Consider the following 21,431-nt stretch of genomic DNA (forward strand, 5'->3'; position numbering starts at 1 on the left):
GCGGTTGAATAAACTCGGTTTGTTCTCACTGGAACGAAGGAGGTTGAGGGGAGACCTGATAGAGGTATACAAAATTATGAGGGGCATAGACAGAGTGGATAGTCAGAGGCTTTTCCCCAGGGTAGAGGGGTCAATTACTAGGGGGCATAGGTTTAAGGTGAGAGGGGCAAGGTTTAGAGTAGATGTACGAAGCAAGTTTTTTATGCAGAGGATAGTGGGTGCCTGGAACTCGCTACCGGAGGAGGTAGTGGAAGCAAGGACGATAGGGACATTTAAGGGGCATCTTGACAAATATATGAATAGGATGGGAATAGAAGGATACGGCCCCAGGTAGTGTAGAAGATTGTAGTTTAGTCGGGCAGCATGGTCGGCACGGGCTTGGAGGGCCGAAGGGCCTGTTCCTGTGCTGTACATTTCTTTGTTCTTTGTTCTTTGTTTGAAACTATCGTTGTTAGTTGTAAAAATCCATTTGAATCACTAATGTCCTTTAGAGAAGGAAATCTGACTCCAGAATGTCCTCTGAAATTGCCTAGCTAACCATTCCATTCCAGGGCAAACAGATGCGATGTCCATATTCTATGGAAACATAAAGAAAAAAAAATCAACTCCATTTTCTTTTCTGAACTAGAAATTATCTTCAATCAGTGTACCTCTGAAAGTATGGGATCCCGCACATTAAAGGTAGAAATGACTCTTTACAATATTTTTGTACAAATGCTTACTGCGTTCCTCTCGTCACTAGATGTGAGGAGGGGTTAATCCGTTAAACATGCATATGTTAATATGAGCCATTGTCTAAGAATATTTAGAATAAGAGAATAAATTAAAAATTGGCAGAGAGGCTGGTTTCATATTTAATTAGGTCATCTCATTAAAATATGGGGAAAATACTGCTATGTTCTGTCTCCCTTACTGGTGGGATGTGATTATCTTTCTGATCTGCGAGATTTTTGAAAAACATATTCTGCTCATAGATTGACTGCATTGTTGTGTTTTGCTGATTTCTAGTCAAACTCAGATAAAAAGAATTTGATTGATTTTCTCCTGTTTGATATTGTAATTGAGGTCTGAATTAGTCGAGCTTGAAGAAGGATTGATACAGGAAAATGTTCAAAATGTTCCACCCAAAGAAATAAATAAACACTGGGGCTGTCACTCCTCTTGCTTGTTGGCAGTAACATCATTATCGGAGCAAAAAGATTGTGTTGTAACAAATTCTGCCACTTTTCCTGAGTTATTGAGCTGAATACAACTCGTCTTGATTTTTTTCTCGGCACGTTCCAGGATCCACCCTTCCACAGAAACATAGGAATTAAGAGTAGGAGTAGGCCATTTGGCACCTCGTCCCACTCCTCCATTTACTTGGACAGAGCTAATTTTCTGCCTCTACTCCATTTACGTGTATCATAACCATGGGCGCGATTTAACGGGGTCTTTCTCGGAGCCTGCAGCGCCGAGGATGACCCTGCTATCAAACGGGACTTTGTTGTTTTTGTGGCCTCGGCGAGAAACACCCTGCCAAGTTCGTCAATGCAGGAAGAAGCCATTTTTAAATGCTGCCCCGATCGCTCGAACCCCCCCTTAGATATCCAATCGCGGCCTCCGGATCCTCCGCTGCCCCAACTTACCTCTGAGGGGGTCCTCGAGCCCACACTCTGCTTCTTAAGGCCGGGGAACCCCTAGGGCCCATCCCTGGCATCTGGGCACCTTGGCACTGCCAGCCTGGGCACCCTGGCTGTGCCCTGTCAGCCTGGCATTGCCACCCAAGCACCCTGTCACTGGTACCAAACTGGCTGTGCCAAGGTGCCTAGCTGCCAGGTGCCTTTATGCCGAGCCCACATTTGTATGGAGCAGTGCTGAACGGCACCATGGCGAGGTCTCCTAGACATGGGTGTTCATTCCCGAACCTCGAGAATCAGGCGGCAACATATTTATATACGTTAATCTGGATCTCATCCAGCGAGGGCGAGATCCAGATCATGATGCCTTGTGAGAGCTCGTTAGATCTTGCGAGATTTAATGGCCTCGTTGCGTCACCGAGTTGGATGCGACGAGGCCGATCGCTTGCGCCCTATTTCTCTTGATGCCTTCAATATTTAGAAATCCATTGATCTCTGTCTTGAACATACTCAATGACTAAGCCTCCACAGCCCTCCAGGATAGAGAATTCCAAAGATTTACTACCCTCGGAGTGAAGGAATTCCTCCTCAAGCCTGTCCTAAATAGTCTACCCTTTATTCAGAGATTGTATCCCCGAGTTCTAGACCAACCATGCCCCCCCCCCCACCCTCCCAACCCAACAGACAGGGGAAATATCCTTCCTGCATCTACTCTGTCACACCCTCTAAGAATGTGTGTGTTTTAATGAGCTCACATCCCATTTTTTTGAAATCCTAGAGCAGGCTTTTCCAAATGTTTCCAGGCGCAGGAACCATAGTGACTGACCAAGTGCATCAGGGAACCCCATGATCTATCACCCTTCTGTCACTCAAACTCACCCCCTCTCTCATACACACACACCCTTCTCTCACACACATGTTCAGACTCTTTCGCATGCCTCGAGGTCCACTCCAAACCCCACTTCGAGGCTTGTACTGGAGCACCGCTCTGAGCACTGCTCTGGATCCCTGTTCTAGCACCGACTCAGAGGCCCACTCTGGCGCCAGCTCTGAGGCCACTTTGGCCCCAGTTGGAAGACCCGCTCCCGAACCCCACTTCAAGGCCCGCTCCAACTCTCCGCTCCGAGGCCCACCCTGACTCTCTCATTCTGCACCCCGCCACTTCGGTGCCTGCCTGACCCCCCCCTCTCCGAGGTTGGCTCTGCCCCCAGCCCCACATCGTACACTGAGTATTGTTCCTAGACTCTTTCTTCCCATCACTCTGCTGTCCACACTCATCCAATCAAATGCTGGCTTCTGGAGAAGCCCAGCCGAGCTCCACTGCATTTTTCAAATTTTGCAAAAGTGCCTGTCTTGCCAAGGACCTCCTGGCAGGGTACCTCGGACCCCCTGAGATCTGTGGACCCCTGTTCTAGAGAATACAGGTCCAGTCTCCTCAATCTCCCATCATAAAAAAATCCCGCCATCCCAGGAATTGGTCTGATGAATCTTTGTTGCATTCCCTCTTATGGTAAGTATACTCTTCATTGGGGTAAGCATACTCTTTCTTGGGGTAAGCATACTCTTTCTTGGGCAAAGAGAACAAAACTGCACAGAATACTCCAAGTGCAGTCTCACCCAGGCTCTAAACAATTGTAGTGAGACATCTTTACACCTGTCATCAAATCCTCTTGCAATAAAAGCCAAGATGCCACTTACCTTCCCAATTGCTTGCTGTGCCTGCATGCTGGTGTTCAGTGGCTCATAATCAAGGACACCCAAGCACCTTTGGACATTAACACTTCCAACCTCTCCCCGTTTAAGAAACTAGCTCTTAGCCACGTGCTGGAGGTGTGATACTGTTCATACACCCTGACTCACTCTGTAGATGTTCATCGGTGGAAAGAGGCGGAGTGTGAGTGCCTCTGCCTTTTATAGTGAGATACCACCCCTGAGTGTCCAGCCTGCTCATTGGTCATGTCCTGTTCTCTGTGTTCATTAGCTGCCTGTCTGTGACTGTCTGTATATCATTATCTGCATGTCTGCATATCATGATACCATTAATATTTGCTGCCCTTGCTGATCTTTCGATCCAAGGTCCTCTCTCACTAATTTACTGATCTCATCATTTATTACCCGCTTCCTTTTCCTTTTTGCCTATCCTTCCTTGGCACCAGGGAGGCAACATTCCATCCTGGATTCACACGTATGGCCGCAGAAACACTGATTTGTTCCCTAAGCTATTAAATCCCCTCCCGTTATTGCTCTTCCTCTCTTCCTCCTCCCCTCCTGCGCAGCTGAGCCACCCATAGTGCAACGGACCTGACTCTTCCTCCACTCCTCTGAGGAACTATTGCCTTCACTAGTTTCCAAAATTTAAAACATGAAATGGACTCAGGGGACTCTTGTGGTACCTGCCTGGTCCTCCTAGACTGTCTGACAGTCATCCATTCCCTCTCTGTGTGCACTCTCTTAATGTGCAGTGTGCACATTTCCCTAAATGTGCTATTGGTGTAGTTCTCAGCTTTATGGATGTGCTACAGTGACTCCAGCAATCGCTCAAGTTCTGAAAACCGGAGCAAAGTTTCTGCACTGGTGACACTTTCTGTCCATGGCCATGGGAAGCATTCACCACTTCTCACATGTCACAGGATGCGCATTCTATGCAGTCGAACTGCCCTGCCACGCCTTAATTTTACATTACAGATTATTTATTATAAACTGGAGTCTGAAAGTAGAATTACTCACAAGCTACTCACCAATCAGCTCCTTCCCCTGTGCTGGCATTTCTTTTTATTCCTTACATCATGTTTCAAACTCTGCCTGGGCTCCATTCCTGACAGCTGTTTTTTATGCCGTGATCAGCTGTTGCTCCTTCCCGGCGCTCCTGGTGTTTTTTGTTAATTGATTTATTTCTTCCTAATTAATTTATAATTAATATACCTTACAACTCCCAATGAGCTTTACAACTGCTGGGAACCCATATGACTACTAATAAAGCTTGACAATTACTAATAAATTACACAAGCTTTGAAAAATAAGAGCAAAATACTCACTAACGAATCACTTTGCTGTTTCCCTGTGGCATCACACTTTGGTTTTGCTCAGGACACGTCAGTCCACAAACTGAGCTCTTGCTGGATCTGCACTCTCCCACTTTCACTCTCTCCCGGACCCACTCTCTCTCACTCTTGTTCCCTTTCACTCCCGCTCTCTCTCACTCTCTCCCACTCTTTCCTTTTTTCTCCTGCCAGCTCCCACTTCTGCACTCTCCCACACCTGCACTCTCTCCTGCTATCTCCCACCCCGGTTCTCACCCCTCCCATTGTCTCCCACTCCTGATCTCTCCCACCCCTGCTCCTCCTCACACTGTTTCACTGGGCTTGCTTTCTCCCACTCTTCCTCATGATGATTTAAGCCTCGCTGGATCCAAGCCCTCAGTTTATTTGCATAGTGGTACAAATCACCCAATGATGCTTGGTCTGAAACCTTCCTGCTTTAATGGCGCTACTGCCTCTGGACATTCATATAACCAGCGACCGCTGCAAACCACCCCAACTCCTTCCCCACCAGTTCCTCGCGCCACAGACGCTGCCGGACCTGCTAAGCATTTCCAACATTTTCTGTTTTTATTTCAGATTGACAGCATATGCAGTATTTTGCTTTTGTAACAAACAAAGCACTTTGCATCTACATCCTGATTCTCCTTGCTGGCTTGACATCACTCCCGACCCCCTCGACTGCTGCTAGCTAAGTATCATCTCAGACCAGGCTGGCAGGATATGGGTGGTACACATGGTACACAGTAGGGTCAAATCAATGAAGTGGCTGGATTTTGGCTCCGGGTAACTGTCTCCCGACAGTGAGCGACACCTGGCTGCATCTCAGGAAGGGGGTCCTTGTCTATCTAGTATTGCTGACCACTATCCAGAGGCACTCTGGGATCTGCTAGAGTCTTGACATGTGCTGCAATCCTGTGGAATGACAGTATAAGGCCCAAAGATTTCAGGCACTGTCCCAAACCTAAAGCCCCATATCTGCTTGGCTGCTTATCTAATGGCAGGTCTCAAATGTCCAGCTCATGGCACTGGCCACAGTCAGGAAGCTATAATCAATGCATCGCTTTTACTTTGTCAACAATGGTCTCCAGAGTTTTATGTCCGTGCTTCCATGGAGACTGATTCCCAACTGGTCTCAGATTGCCTCTCATCTCGGATTCTATTACAGTTACAAATGCAGATGCCACTTGCTGTATTGTCATCTGTAAGGAATACAGATCTTCTGAGATGTTGCAACAAAGGAGCGATGTTGACTTGGCAGTCACATCTGTCAATTGCCACACATCCTGTAAGACTATCCTTTGACCCTGCACATCCTTAAACAGACTTTTCATTGACCAGAGGTCATAAGCTCTGAGTCCAATAACTCTAAAGCTGTCAGAAGCCTTTGCTTCAGCCTCCAGTTGGCACATCCTCACTCGTCATCATGCTGGGCTTGTACCAAGAAGAAAGGAAGCAACATCCACAGATGACAAACAGGGTGGGGTTGGAAAAGAAATAAGAGGGTAAATTTGGTCTGCTGGCTCCGTGCTGTGGCCTACTATCTGCATTCCACTTCCTCCTCCAGAATTACCACATCCTGCTCTTTGGAAAAGTGCAATTCCACAGAGGCCTCTTCTGTCATTGGAGGCCTCCAGGGCTGCAGTCCATTTGCAGGAAAAGAAATGGCAGAAAGGCGAGTCAGTGTGATTGTGATCCCTTCCTTGGGGTGAAGAAGAAATGTGAAGAGGCTGAGTCTGTGCGTTAATGCTATGGACTGCTTGGGCTAGATTGCATATATTGAGGTACTGCAACAACATCCGTAGTGATTAGGATGTCTAATGTCCTCTACTCAAGGACTGTTCCAGGTGGGAATGCCCCTGTTAAAGGCACTGTTGAGCCTCCTTAGTTCTGTATCAGATTAGGTATCCAGCCAACGTGCAGGCTAGGGATTTGTCAATATCCTTAAGGAAATGGAGGAGGAAGAGTTAACCTACTTTTAAGAGGGTTGGGAGTGTGGTGTGGCCTTGGGTGGACAGAGAAAATGGATAAATTGCCTTGAACCTTTTCCGGCAATACTGTGCCGTCCTTGATGTGTAGAGGTTGGCATTGAAGGCAATCTTCCTCCAGGCAGCAAGGCTGACAGTCCTGAGCATCTTGCTGTCTGGCACATCTGTGAGTCTGTTGCTGCTGTTCCACCTCTTTTAGAAGAGCTTCCATCTCTTATTATGAAAAATGCATATTGATTTGCTCATTTCGTGCCCTGCCCTGTTGCCTTATTGACACAGCTGGTCATTGTTCTGGCATGAGGCACTTCTGATGAAAGTGGAATGATCCTCTTAAAACATCGAATCAAATGGCTTGCGGAAAGTATCGCTGCAGGCGTCCCATTGACTCCAAGTGTTTTGCAACTCTTCCATCCTGAAATTTCCTGGGGACTATGATGTACTATTATCCTACAATTAATATCACTTCATATGCAAATGAACTTACCCAGGAAATGTCCATGCTGTCATAATATGCACCCATGTGACAGACACCCAGGTTAGCCAATCAACATACAGGACAGAACACAACCAATCACCAGACAGAACACCAGAGGGGAGCTTCCAACTATAAAACACACGAGGCATCAGCCCTCTGCCTCTTTCCACTGGTGACAACTGTAGTAACAGTCAGGGTGTATATATCAGTCAGCACCTGCAAACACGCTAGCCTGGTCTAGTAAGTTAGAGTTAGTACACTTAGAGTAGTAGAGTGTCAACCCACAGCCAGCTGTGTGCATTGTTACAGAAGTTCAATAAATCGTATTGGACCAACGCCTACGTTTGGTGTATGCTTTACTGTTCATCTGCATCCTGTTGCACTCCGTGTTACTCCAGGGTGAATAACACAACATGATACCAGGAGTCTACTTCATCTAAGTAATTTACCTTGAATAATTCAGTGACTTCCAGCGGCATGGAGAAGATCCAGGCCCCTTCACAGCTCCGGATCTCCGGAAATCTCGGCACCAACTGGCGGGTCTTCAAGCAGAAATTCAGTCTATACATCGAGGATGCGTCCAATGCCAGAAAAATTGCGCTGCTCCTATCGACTGCGGGGGACCAGGCCATCCAAATCTTCAATTCGTTCACTTTTGCCGATGGCGAGGACAAGACCAAGTTCCAGACCGTGTTAGCCAAATTCGACAGTTACTGTGAAGTCGAAACGAACGAAAGCTTTGAGCGCTATGTCTTCCAGCAACGCCTTCAGGGTAAGGATGAGCCTTTCCAATCCTTTCTAACTCATCTTCGCATATTAGCGCAATGCTGCAACTATGGTGACACCGCTGATTCCCTGATCAGGGATCAGACCGTGTTTGGGGTCCACTCCGATGCCCTGCGGGAGCAGCTCTTAAAAATAAAAAACATGACCCTGCCAGTAGCCATCGAGACGTGTAAAGTGCATGAACAGGCGAAAAGTCACTACTACCGTCTTACAGGCAGAACGGGACCAACTTGCCTCCCACAAGGCAGAGAGTGTACAGGCCATCGCCCAAATGCGGCGAATGCATCGATGAAGGCGGCCATTTTGTGTGCTTTTCCTGGGGACCCATGCATGTGCACCACGGACAGGAGAACGAAGACCACACAGTGCAGGTGCGAGCGACGGCTGACCACACTGTGCATGTGCGACGACGCACGGAGCGTTACGACGTCAATGTCATGACGTGCCTGAACTGCAGCACCGCCCACTTAAAGCGGCAATGCCCTTCAAGAGGCAGGCGATGTTTAAATTGTGGGAAGCCTGGCCATTATGCAGCCTTATGCTACTGCTCCGGTACTAGCATTTTTTCACCCAGAGCGGGAGACAAAAATCTCCACGGATGCCAGCCAGAACGGCATTGGTACAGTGCTCCTCGAGAAGGATAACGCCTCGTCCTGGGCTCCAGTGGCCTATGCGTCCAGGGCCATGACTCCCACTGAGCAGAGGTATGCTCAGATAGAGAAAGAGTGCCTGGGCCTCCTCACCGGTATTGTAAAGTTCCATGATTACATCTACGGTCTACCAACCTTCACAGTAAAGACTGATCACAACCTCTCGTCCATATCATTCACAAGGACTTGAATGACATGACCCCCAGGCTTCAACGCATTCTCCTTCGACTTTGCAGGTATGATTTTGAATAGGTTTACACACCGGGCAAGGAGCCAATCATTGCGGATGCCCTATCTCGCGCCATTACCTCGCCCTGTGAGCAGGTCGACTTCATCCGCCAAATTGAGGCACAGATGCAACTGTGTGCCAGCAACCTCCCGGCCTCAGATGAACGAGTCGTCAACATTCGAGAAGAGACTGCCAAGGACCCTCTTCTGCAGCGGGTCATACATCATACATCATACATCACCTTGCAAATGGTTGGCAGAAATAGTTGGCAATGCCCCCAGTTCTTTAATGTCAAGGATGACCTAACAGTTGTCGAGGGGATCCTCCTCAAGCTAGATCGTATTGTTATTCCTCGCAGCCTCCAGAGCTTAGTGCTCAAACAAATTCACGAGGGACACCTCAGTATCGAGAAATGCAGGCGCAGGGCCCGACAGGCTGTCTATTGGCCTGGCATCAACGAGGACATATCCAACATGGTCCTCAATTGTGCGACTTGCCAGCGTTTCCAGCCTGCTCAGCCCAAAGAAACACTCCAGCAACACAAGATCGTGACCTCTCCGTGGACTAAGGTGGGAATCAACCTTTTTCACACCAATGGGCTTGACTACGTGCTTATAATTGACTACTTCTTGAGTTACCCCGAAGTGGTGAAACTGTCCTACCTCACATCAAGGACTGTCATCAAGGCCTGCAAGGAGACATTTGCCAGGCATGGTATTCCGCTCACGGTCATGAGCGACAACGGTCCCTGCTTCTACAGCCAAGAGTGGTCCAACTTCACAAAGCTATACCAGTTCAAGCACATTACCTCGTGCCCGCATAACCCGCAATCTAACCGGAAGGTCGAAAAAGGGGTCCATATCGTGAAGCAACTCAGCTTCTGACTTTAACCTTGCGCTCCTGGCGCCCTCTGTCCAACAGTATGTCTCTGGCACAACTCCTTATGAATCGTGACCTGCGGACGACGTTCCGGCCATTCATTTACCTGACCTGGATCACCTCCCAGTGCTGCAAAAGGTGCAGCAATTCAGAAACCGGCAAAAGCTGACCTACGATGCTCATGCTACTGATTTGCCTGTGCTCTCTCCGGAAGATGCTGTTCGCATCAAGTTGCCTGGTGGAGGCTGGTCAGCTCCAGCTGTTGTTGTTCGACAGGCTGCTCCCAGGTCGTTCGTGGTTCGCATGGCTGATGGATCCATTGTCAGGTGCAACAGAAGGGCACTACGCAAACTCGCCTGCCCACCACCAGATTTCACGTTCCCAGCTGTCGTTATGCCTTTTCCGGACACCTCGCTCCACGAGGCCACCAATCTGGCTGCAATCCCGCTGTCAAGGCGCCGTCGTCCCCACCTCCACCTTTCAGGCGGTGGACAAGGATCCGACGCCAGTCCCAGAGATTGGACTTCTAAATATTTCCTTTGTACATATTGTTCTGTATCTGCACGCTAGACACCTTACATGTAATTCACTCGTCATTTGCTGTAAATAGTTATATCTGTATATATGTCGTATATGCTCTAAACAACCGACAAATTTTTTTTAAAAAGGGGGGATGTCATAATATGCACCCCTGCACATCATGAGGTAAAAACAGGCAGTGACAGACACCCACGTTAGCCAATCAACATACAGGACAGAACACAACCAATCACCAGACAGAACACCAGAGGGGGGCTTCCAACTATGAAACACACGAGGCATCAGCACTCCGCCTCTTTCCACTGGTGAGAACTGTAGGGACAGTCAGGGTGTACAAATCATTCAACACCTTCTACACGTGGATCAGAACTAGCCTGGTCTAGGTAGTTAATGTTAGTTTACTTAGAGTAGTAGAGAGTCAACCCACATGAGCTGTGTGCTTCGTTACTGAAGTTCAATAAATCGTATTGAACCAACGCCTACGTTTGGTGTATGCTTTACAGTTCATCTGCATCCTGTTGCAGTCCATGTTACCCCAGGGTGAAGAACACGACACATGCTATTGCTCCTTTTGGTGAATGGTATTATTTCCTGGCACTATAACAGCACAATGGCATTGAGGAAACCCAGGGCCAATAGTTCACCACTCTTCATAATCCAGCAATAAAATTACGCTTCCCACGGTGCAAGATAAATTTGTGATAAAATTCTTTTTTTATGAATGAAGGCTATTTTGAAAGCACTGTAGACGATTGTTATCTTTTCTATTTGAGTACAAGTACCATTTAACCTAAACTTCTGGTTGATTTGGTCAAAGGAGATTCACACTAGAAAGTTAGCACTGCTGCCTCATAATGCCAGGGACCCGGGTTCGATTCCGATCTCCGGTGACTGTCTGTGTGGAGTTTGCACTTGCTCCCCATGTCTGAGTGGGTTTCCTCTGGGCGCTCCTGTTTCCTCCCATGTGAGGATCATCCTGTTTAATCCCTGTCTGTTCCTGTATCCTCCTTTGAATTTCCGTGAATCTTTTCGCTATTACAATTTTTTGGCCATGGATGATTAATACCTTTAAGACCAAGCAGCTTATCTTTAATTTAAAACAGGAAACGCCAACAAGATGTGCTGTTGGTCTGACATCAGTGATGATCCGGGCTGGTGGCCAATGAGCTGACCCCAAAAGCTGGGTTATTTTCGGGGACAGGTAGTCATTGGCTCTGCTGTTTCTGGAATATTCCTCAGTGACACCCGGTTTGGTTTTACTTTTGTTTTGGTTTAGAAGCCTGAAGATCACAGCTCTGATCTATTACTCATCTATTTAAATAAATTTAAGGTACCCAATTCTTTTTTTCCAATTAAGGGGAAATTTAGCGTGGCCAATCCACCCACCCTGCACATCTTTGGGTTGCGGGGGTGAGACCCTCGCAAACATGTGGAGAATGTGGAAACTCTACATAGCCAGTGACCAGGGCCGGGACCGAACCCAGATCCTTGGCGCCATTAGGCAGCAGTGCTAACCACTGCACCACTGTACTGCCTGATCTGTCTATCATCTAATGGATTCTTTCTAAAGATCCAAAGTAAAAACCTCTCTCTCTGCACAGCCAAACTGAAATGCAAGGAAATAAAGTCAAACCACCGGCTGCATGGAGGGTCAGATATTTTAAAATCCTTTTAAAGTGAGGAACTCAGTAAGACTGTTGATCATTCTGATGGAGTTGGAAACCAATAAGAATTAAACAGGCCTGAGGCTGTTACTTTGAATGAAGACCCAGGTAGAGCGCCTCTCCAGAGGAAATCCTATTTTCTGGGAGTACTGACTGAATGCTATTGCCAGAAGACCATCCCTAACATTACACTGATGGCGTCAATCCCTAAGCATCCTGGGCGGACAGCCTGCTGCAATGACTTCAACAACGGAAGCAAGGACACTGATCTTTCTTTTCATATCATTCCCCTTATTATTTTCACCCTCCACCCCCACACCCACCCCGTGTGTGTGTCTATCGTGCATGTGTTAGGGTAGAGGGTGGGATGGTAAAAGGGTGGAGTAGTAGATAGCCAGCCGATTACTGCATATTTCAACTTTGTTTCTGTTATAAATAAACAGTTACTATGTTCAACTTACAAAACAGGTGGCTATAACTTATTGAGCAGGCAAGAGGCAAAGATTCTGAAAAATTTATACAAATTATTGGTTAATTCACTTGTGTTCGGACTTTGGGTCTGTGGGGCTGGAATGGACCGCGCTCTAGCCCAGGGTGTTGTAACCATACCTTCTCCAGAATGACGAGAAGAAAGGAAAGGCCAACAAGGGAATGGGAATCGAATGCCCGTCCCACATTTTAGACCCATCCAAGGAGATCTGTATCCTTCATCACCCAATCTTCGACAATGATGCCATTAGGTTCTGCTGTTGTGGCTCTTATTTTACCTTCCAATAAGAGTCGATAGTCAGGTTGAATGGAGGTATCAAAAAACTGAATCAAAACTTAGAAATGAAACATCAAACGATACATAAAAGGGTTGAACTCATGGTAAAAAACATAAAACATAAAAGCATAAAGAAATCACTTAAAACACAAACAGATAGATGATTCAAGAATTCAGGAACAAGACCTTGACCACGAGGTCCTACTTTTAAGGAAATTCTTACCCCTGGTTTAACCCCTCATTTCCTCTCATTGGTTTCTAATTCTTAGCTGAGACCTCCTGGTTTGCTCAAATGGATGTCTGGTACTTAGAGGATGATTTATTAATTACACATTGGACATTACTTAAGATTGATGGGTGCCTATCAAAACTAGCTCAGCGCCTGCGTGCGCAGTCTTAGGAAATTTACTGGATCAGTTTCTCACGCCACAGCTTGGCCCGGAGACCTTGCTGAAACTGATTAGTTGATACATTTTTAGCGCTGAATACACTGGCATACAATGGCTGATTCATTATATGAAACATGAACTGAAACAATGTCTGGGTTCCCACAGTCAAGACATTGGAATATAATGGCTAATTCATTATGTGAAACAATGACTGGATTATAACAGTCAGGCCGCTTTTAATAATTTAACCTCTCTGCTAATTGAATTTAATTAGCACGTAAAACAATGAATAAATCAATAAATCGATACTTTATCAACTGCCATGATTAACACTCGGATAATAGAAGAAAAAAGACGGATAATAAGCATCTGGTTTTCCTACTGTGTCTAATATAACATAATATAATAATACAATCGTAATAATACTAATAATGAGTCCCTGAAACACTCCAGGAGAAGCATCGGACAATAAATCTGTGCACATATAATAACAATTATAATATAATAAAAGATAATAAAATGAGACAACAACACCGTGACAGGGAAAGAGACCAGATTAGAGCTTGAGTCAGTCCAAACAACAAACCACCAACCCATTTACGTACCCCTCAGGCATTGAATGAAGGCCAAAGCAGTAGTTGAATTATCCAACCATTTGATAGAGTTGTCAGATACAATTTTAAGGGCTACAGGATAAAACATAGCATAATTCACTCCAAACAGCCTTGAGTTGCTTTCGGACTTCATCGAAGCTCCGACACTTGGCGACAGCACCACTGAGAGGTCCTTCAAGAAAAAAGTAATCACTTCTTCGTGGAGCCATGTCCCTTCTCACCGTGCTATCTCCAGGACCTTCTGGCAGTCGTTAAGTTTGTGCAAGTGGATGATTAGGGGACTGGGATGAAAGCCTCAAAGATAGGGTACGATGTGACTTTTTCTAATTGAAATGTCCAACCTCCACATCCATCTTGAGAAAACATGGCAGCCAGTCCAACGTGGGTCTCACCCTCCACACCTTCCAGCAGATCGACGATTGGGATATTCGTTCTCCGACCTTGGTTCTCCAAATCTTCCAGGGCCCCACCATGCCACTCAACTAGTTTTTCAAGGATTGAATTCTTGCCTCTGCAGAAGAAGCATCATATTCCACATGCAGGATTCTCTCCTCCATTTCATCAGGCCTCTTCAGGGTTCTTTGACACTCGACCTCATGAGCACATAGATTTTGGGTCAACACACTTTGATCAATCACTCGGACAATGTCGGCAGTCATAATCCCATCCCAGAGAACGCGGCGTTGAGAAACCTCCTGAGAATCTGGCCGCCATATTGAAAGGGTGACTCCACCCCCACTGAATCTGGCTGTCCCCTTTTATCCATCGATTTCATGACGTGTTTCTGCATCTTCTTACCAATACTAATCCCAAAGTTTTCCAGGGACATAACAGCCAATATTGATCAAGGATTGGGCAGATAAACGTCGGGCAATGGGGTAAATGATGGACTATAAGCGAATGGCGCCAGTGCCCACTGAAAAGCAGCTAATCGCATGCTGGTACCATGTGATCCCCCATTGATGAGAGATTTTAACAGAGTGGATAGATGAAAATGCTTCCGTCTGGCAAAATCAGTCAGTAAGCAGGAGTAATGGATTTAAAATCATTGGAAAAGACCGATAAGAAGATGTGAATAACTTTCTTCACCCACAGGCAACAGTCTGCCGGAAAAGGTAGTGAAAGATAATTCCATAAATAATTTTAAAAGGGAGTTGGGAAGGCCCTTGTGGACAGGCAGGTTATAGAAAAATATTTATACAGCACCTTTAATTGAGTAAAGCATCTCATGGTGTTCAACAGTAATGTTATCACATAAAATTTGATACCAAGCCATATAAGGAAATATTGGGGCAGTTGACTAAAAGTTTGATTAAAAAGGTTGGTTTTAAAGAGTGCCCTAGAGGAGAAAAGAGAAGTGGAGAGATGGAGATGTTTAGGGAAAGCCTGGGCCTTGGCAGCTTAAGGTATGGTCACCAATAGAAGAGCAATTAAAATCCATGATGCACAAGGGACTAGAATTGGAGGAGGACAGATATCTTGGAAGGATTTTAGAGCTGGAGGAAGTTGCAGAAATGGGGGAGGCAAGATCATAGAGCAATTTTAAAACAAGGATGAGTTTTTTTTAAATCAAGGTGTTGCCTAACCCGGAACCAATGTAGGTCAGTGAGCACAGGGGGGACGGACAAGGGCTACAAAGGTTTAGATGACCACGCTGGTTGTGAGACTAAGCACATTTGCTCTTTCAAAGTGACAATTCAGGTACGATAAGCCAAATGGCCTCCTACTGTGCAGAGTTCCTACAACTTTATAAATCTGTAGGAGCGATAGTGGAGTGGGAGATAAAGGATGCGATTGGGAGGATGCAGTCGACGAAGGAGGCAGGGCCGGATGGGTTTCTGGTAGGGCAGGGACTCACTTTAGGTACCTGGGGGTGCAGGTTGCCCGGGAGTGGGGTGGGGGGCTCCGCAGGTACAACATTTCTAGTTTGGTGGGGAGAGTGAAGGCTGATCTGACAAAATGGGACAGTCTCCACCTGTCACTGGTGGGTTGGGTACAGGCGGTTAAAATGAACATGTTGCCGCGATTTCTGTTCATTTTTCAATGCCTGCCGATTTTCCTGCCAAAGGCTTTTTTCAGAGAGATATGGGAAGGGAAAGTGGCCAGAGTTAGAACGGTGCTACTACGGAGGGGAAGGCAGGCAGGGGGTTTGGGTCTTCCGAACCTGATGTATTACTACTGGGCGGCAAATATGGAGAAGGTGCGGAGCTGGGTCAGAGAGGTTGATTCCCAGTGGGTCAGAATGGAGGCGAGTTTGTGCAGGGGGTCGGGATTGAAAGCACTAGCAACAGCGCCGCTCCCGATAGCCCCGGGAAGTACTCAGGGAGTCCGGTAATAATAGCTTCATTGAGAATATGGAGGCAGTTTCGCCAACACTTTGGGGGCAGGGTCAAGGGAAATGCCGATTCGGGGGAACCACAGATTTGAGCCAGGGAGGTGGGATGGAAAATTTCGGAAATAGGAGGAGAAGGGGATTAAGACACTAAAAGATTTGTTTCTCAGGGGTCGGTTTGCAGGATTGAAGGAGCTGGAAGCGAAGTATGGGCTGGAGCAGGGGGAAATGCTTAGATACATGCAGGTTCGAGATTTTGCCAGAAAGGAGATACAGAACTGCCCGGAGGAGCCGGCCTCCTCATTGCTGGAGGAGGTGCTGACGACAGGGGGACTGGAGAAGGGGGTTGTGTCAGCGGTTTACGGAGCTATTTTGGAAGAGGAGAAGGCACCACTGGAAGGGATCAAAGCAAAGTGGGAGGAAGAGTTGGGAGAGGATATGGAGGAGGGGTTCTGGTGCGAGGTGCTCCGGAGAGTGAATGCCTCCACCTAGTGTGCGAGGTTGGGGCTGATACAGCTGAAGGTGGTATACAGAGCACACCTCACGAGGGCAAGGATGAGACAATTCTTTGAAGGAGTAGAAGGTGTGTGTGAACGTTGCCGGGGGGGGGGGGGGGGGGCGCTAATCACGTTCACATGTTTTGGTCCTGTCCAAAGCTAGAGGATTACTGGAAGGAGGTTTTTAGGATAATTTCTAAAGTGGTGCACGTGAAACTGGACCCGGGCCCCCGAGTGGCCATATTTGGGGTGTCGGACCAGCCAGGATTGGAAACGGGTGCGGAGGCAGTTGTTGTAGTCTTCGCCTCGTTGATCGCCCGAAGGCGTTTCCTGATGGGATGGAGGGCAACCTCTCCACTCTGTGCCCTGGCATGGCGGTGGGACCTGTTGGAATTCTTGACTCTTGAGAAGGTTAAGTTTGAACTGAGGGGAAGGATGGAGGGGTTCTACAATTCATGGGCGTTATTCATTATGCACTTTCAAGAACTGGATAACATCGAACATTAGTTGGGGGGTGGGTGGGAGGGTTGGGGGGGAAGGGGCGGTGTGTGTTGATGGTGACTATGGGTGATTCCTGATTCCTTTTTGTTATTTGTTTGTGTGAACATGCAGGCTATTGTTTGGGGTTTGGTGGGAGGATGGGATCGTTGTTATTGATATAGGGATTGACATATTTGTTACTGATTATTATTTATTGTTGGTGGGTGTAAATTTGGGAGAAAATGTGAAAAAGGAGGAGAATAAAAAATATTTTAAAAAATAACAAAATACTTTATAAATCTGTGTACAGATATGGTTGAACTGGGTGAACTGAACAATCAATGGTTTCTTTTCTGATATACCTTGAAGTGGAGACAAGCTTTTTGAAGAACATCTCCAGTCAAAGCATTTGGATGAGTTTTCAACTTCTAACGTATGACCGGCATATCAAATAGCTTAGAGCTAAGTAATCAATTTTTGCTTCCTCTCACAGTGGTAAAGTTGTATCTGCTATCATTCCACAAGTTTGATGTATTTGACCAATCAATCATGTTTGTCTGTGTACAACAAGCAATCTTTTCAGCAAAGATAGGTTATCTTTTCCTGAAAGTAGCACATATTCTCCAGTCTCATTTCCTTCCACATGCAGACAATTTTGTTTGACAGAGCACTGCTAACTGAAATCCCACTTCTATTCAAAGTTCTCGGGCTGATTATAAACACATATTTTTAAAAAACATACTAAATATTTTTGGACATGGTGCAGGGTGAAGCCCCTATCCGTCATGGGGGCATCATTCCATTAATGTGTAGCTGTTGGGAGAAAGATATACACAGCAGTGCACAATTCCCAGTGAGTAGGCATGATGCTTTCATTGCAATGTAATCAAAAGGAGAAGAATATGTGGTTCTACTATTGTTGATCGAACCTCTGTACAACTCCAACTCCGATATTCTGGTAGAATTGAGATAGTCACTGAGTATTGATTTGAGATGTGAAGAGGCACAAAAGAACAAACGTTATCTGATTTAGCATACAATTCAGGCCATGTATTCACAGAGCCATGCACTTGGATAAGGAGTGGTAGCACAAAAAGTAAGACAGGAAGAGCAATCATGTACTGGAGGCACTAGTATCATCCTGGCCACAATAGTCAGCGAGAGAGGTGCTGGAGTTATTCTGAACTTGTCTATTGCAGTTTTCTGTTGGGCGTGTTTAAAACCCAGAAGCCAGCTGATGAATTACCAACACAGTTATTCATTACTTTGGTGATGCAAATGTTATTTAGGCAAGTTTTTAGGAGAGTTACTCTCCTTTTGACGACATAAAAATTAAAATAAATAATTGTGGTGCTTTTCAAGCCATATTATTTGGTTTAGTGTGCAAGTGCAAGGTTCCAAAATGTTTTTGGTGCATTTTTTAAAAATTCATTTATGGGATGTGGGCGTCGCTGGTTTGGCCAGCATTTATTGCCCATCCTTAGTAGCCTTTCAGAATGTGGTGGTGAGTTGCCTTCTTGAACCGCTGCAGTCTTCAGGTGTAGGTACACCCACTGTGCTGTTAGGGAGGGAGCTCCAAGATTTTGCCCCTGCAACAGTGAAGGAACAGCAATATATTTCCAAGTCAGGGTGGTGAGTGACTTGGAGGGGAACCTCCAGGTGGTGGGATTCCCAGGTATCTGCTACTCTTGTCGTTCTGGATGGTAGTGGTCGTGGGTTTGGAAGGAGCTGTCTAAGGAATTTTGGTGAGTTACTGCAGTGTATCTTGTAGATGGTACACAAGGCTGCCACTGTTCGTCGGTGGTGGAGGGTTTGAATGTTTGTGGAAGGGGGAAGCATTCAAGTGGACTGCTTTGCCCTGGATGGTGTCACGCTTCTTGAGTGTTGTTGGAACTGCACTCATCCAGGCAAGTGGAGAGTATTCCATTACACTCCTGACTTGTTCTTTGTAGATGATGGACAGGCTCTGGGGGGGTCAGGAGATAAGTTACTTGCCGTAGGAACCTTAGCTTTTCACATGCCCTGGTAGCCACAGTATTAATAGTCCAGTTCAGTTTCTGATCAATGGTAACCCCCAGGATGTTGATTGGGGGCGGGGGGAGGGGTGGGGGGATTAACCTGTCTCATGCTGGTTCTCGCTTGCTATCATCCCATTTTCACTGACACAATTAAATTTGACATCGTTATCCTCGCCTATTAATCCACTTGACCTTGCCCATGTCAATCTCTGCAATCTCCTCCGGCTTTTGATTATCTCTTTTGTTATTAATTGGCACTCATGATCGGGGAATGGCTGCAGTACGAGCAGTGGCTACTGCCCCCAGTGGTGCTGCTGGGACCTTAGAGCTGCAGGGCATTTGATTGGCTGGCAGCTCTTCGAGGTGGAACTTCCTACTCAGATGGGAGTAAAAGTCCTGCCTTGAACCAGTTAAGGGCCTGATGGCCATTAAACCTCACCAGGGCAACTCACCAGAGCAGGACAGGGCTATCCCCTGACTCTTTTGCAGGGAGGATGTGACGCAACAACCCTGGCACATTGATAAATCCAGTCCATAGAATGGTTATAGCACAGAAGAAGGTAATCCAGCCCGTCATATCAAAACTGCCTCTCTGCAAGAGCAACTCAGCTAGTCCCATTCCCCTGCACATTCCTGCAAATATTTTCTGTTCAGGTACTTATCCAATTCTCTTTTGATAGGTCGATTGTATCTTCCGCCACCACACTCCCAAGTAGTGCATTCCAGATCCTATGGCTTAGAATCATAGAATCCCTACAGTGCAGAATGAGACCATTTGGCCCATCAAGTCTGCACGAACCCTCTGAAAGAGCACCCTAACGTGGCCCACTCCCTTACCCTATCCGCGTAACCTTCGGACACTAAGGGGCAATTTAGTATGGCCAATCCACCTAACCTGCACATTTTTGGACTGTGGGAGGAAACCTCAGTACCTAACAAGCATGTCTTTCTTGATTTGTGGGAAGAAACGGGAGCACCCGGAGGAAACCCATGCAGACCCACGGGAAGAGCGTGCAGACTCCGCACAGACATCAACCCAAGCCGGGAATCGAATCTGGGACACTGGAGCTGTGAAGCAACAGTGCTAACCACTGTCCACTGTGCCGTCATTTGTTGTGTAAGAAAAAGCGCTCCATCCTTAGGAACAGATTATCCTGTTGTTCTCACATTGCTGACAAATTGGCTCCTGCGTATCGTACATTGCAATAGTGACTACACTTTGAAAAGTACTTCAGTGGCTGTAGAGAGCTTTCTGATGTTTGGCCGTCATGAAAAGTGTCATATAAATGCAGTTTCTTCCTTTCATTGCTCCTCGTTTGTTGGATCTGAAAGTTTCACATTATCGGTGTGAATTATTGATTTCTTGGACATGCCAATTCATTCTTGTCGCGGTTTCTATTATCTCTGGTTTGCCTCGCCCACTAAGCCAGGCATCAAAAGCTTTGATGTGGGCCATGTTCAAAGTTTGGAACCTCCCCATAACCTAAGCAGACTTGTTAAAACTAAAAATTATGAGCATTTATAAACAAACTGAATAGATCTAAGGAGGAACATGGAGGATCAGGGCTGGAGCGGCACTGACTTTATAGCTGAAACATGAACAGAAACCTCAGAATGCTAATTGCCTGCATGCTGATGCATCTGGTGATTTGGCCTTTCAGAGCAACAATAATTTATGCGGGAATGTTCATAGATATTTTAAAGCTGAAAATATAAGTATTTATGGGACCTTCAATTCCTGTTCACTTTTTCAAATTAGTAATCTAACCCCACATACATCATTTCAATTATGAACTAAAATCTTTTACAAAAATATCCCAAAGTGTGTTTTAGGACGGTATTATGAAAAATAACTACAACCAAATCCCTATGAAGGTTCACAGCTCGATTTTCATCTATCTTTTCCCCTTTTTGATACACATCAGTGAAAACATTAGGTAATCTTGAGGGCTCAGTCACTAATATCCCTTCCTCTGACCTACAAGCTTTGGGTTCGAATGCCACTCCAGGACTTGTTGACCGGTCAACAGGTTGGTAGCCTGTTAATCCTTCCCAGTGAGCTCCAGGTTATTATCGGCTTACTTCTCCGAAGTATATGAGGAAAAAAGGGATTTTCACCAAGCATCCAAAAAACTAAGGTCCTCTTCCAACCAATTCCCACAACAGAGCGTCTTCCCCACGCACCCCCCGACCTTGTGGACTATTTTGTATGTGTTGTGAGCCTCCTCTCGATGAAGGCAAAACATTGGCGATGAAATTCATTCTTGCTTCCAATATGCCTGCTCTGCCTTCAGCCAACTGAGGGGAAAAAGCATTGAGAACCATTCATGACCATTGAGGACCATTGAGTACCATGTCCAAAGCCGGTTAACTGGGAAGCAGTGATCCCTGCATTGCTACATGCCTTGGAGACTTGGACAACCTACGGCAGGCACCTCAAAGCCCAGGAAAAGTACCAGCAACAGTG

Source organism: Scyliorhinus torazame, chromosome 10 (genome assembly GCF_047496885.1).
Source record: "Scyliorhinus torazame isolate Kashiwa2021f chromosome 10, sScyTor2.1, whole genome shotgun sequence".
Lineage (NCBI taxonomy): Eukaryota > Metazoa > Chordata > Chondrichthyes > Carcharhiniformes > Scyliorhinidae > Scyliorhinus > Scyliorhinus torazame.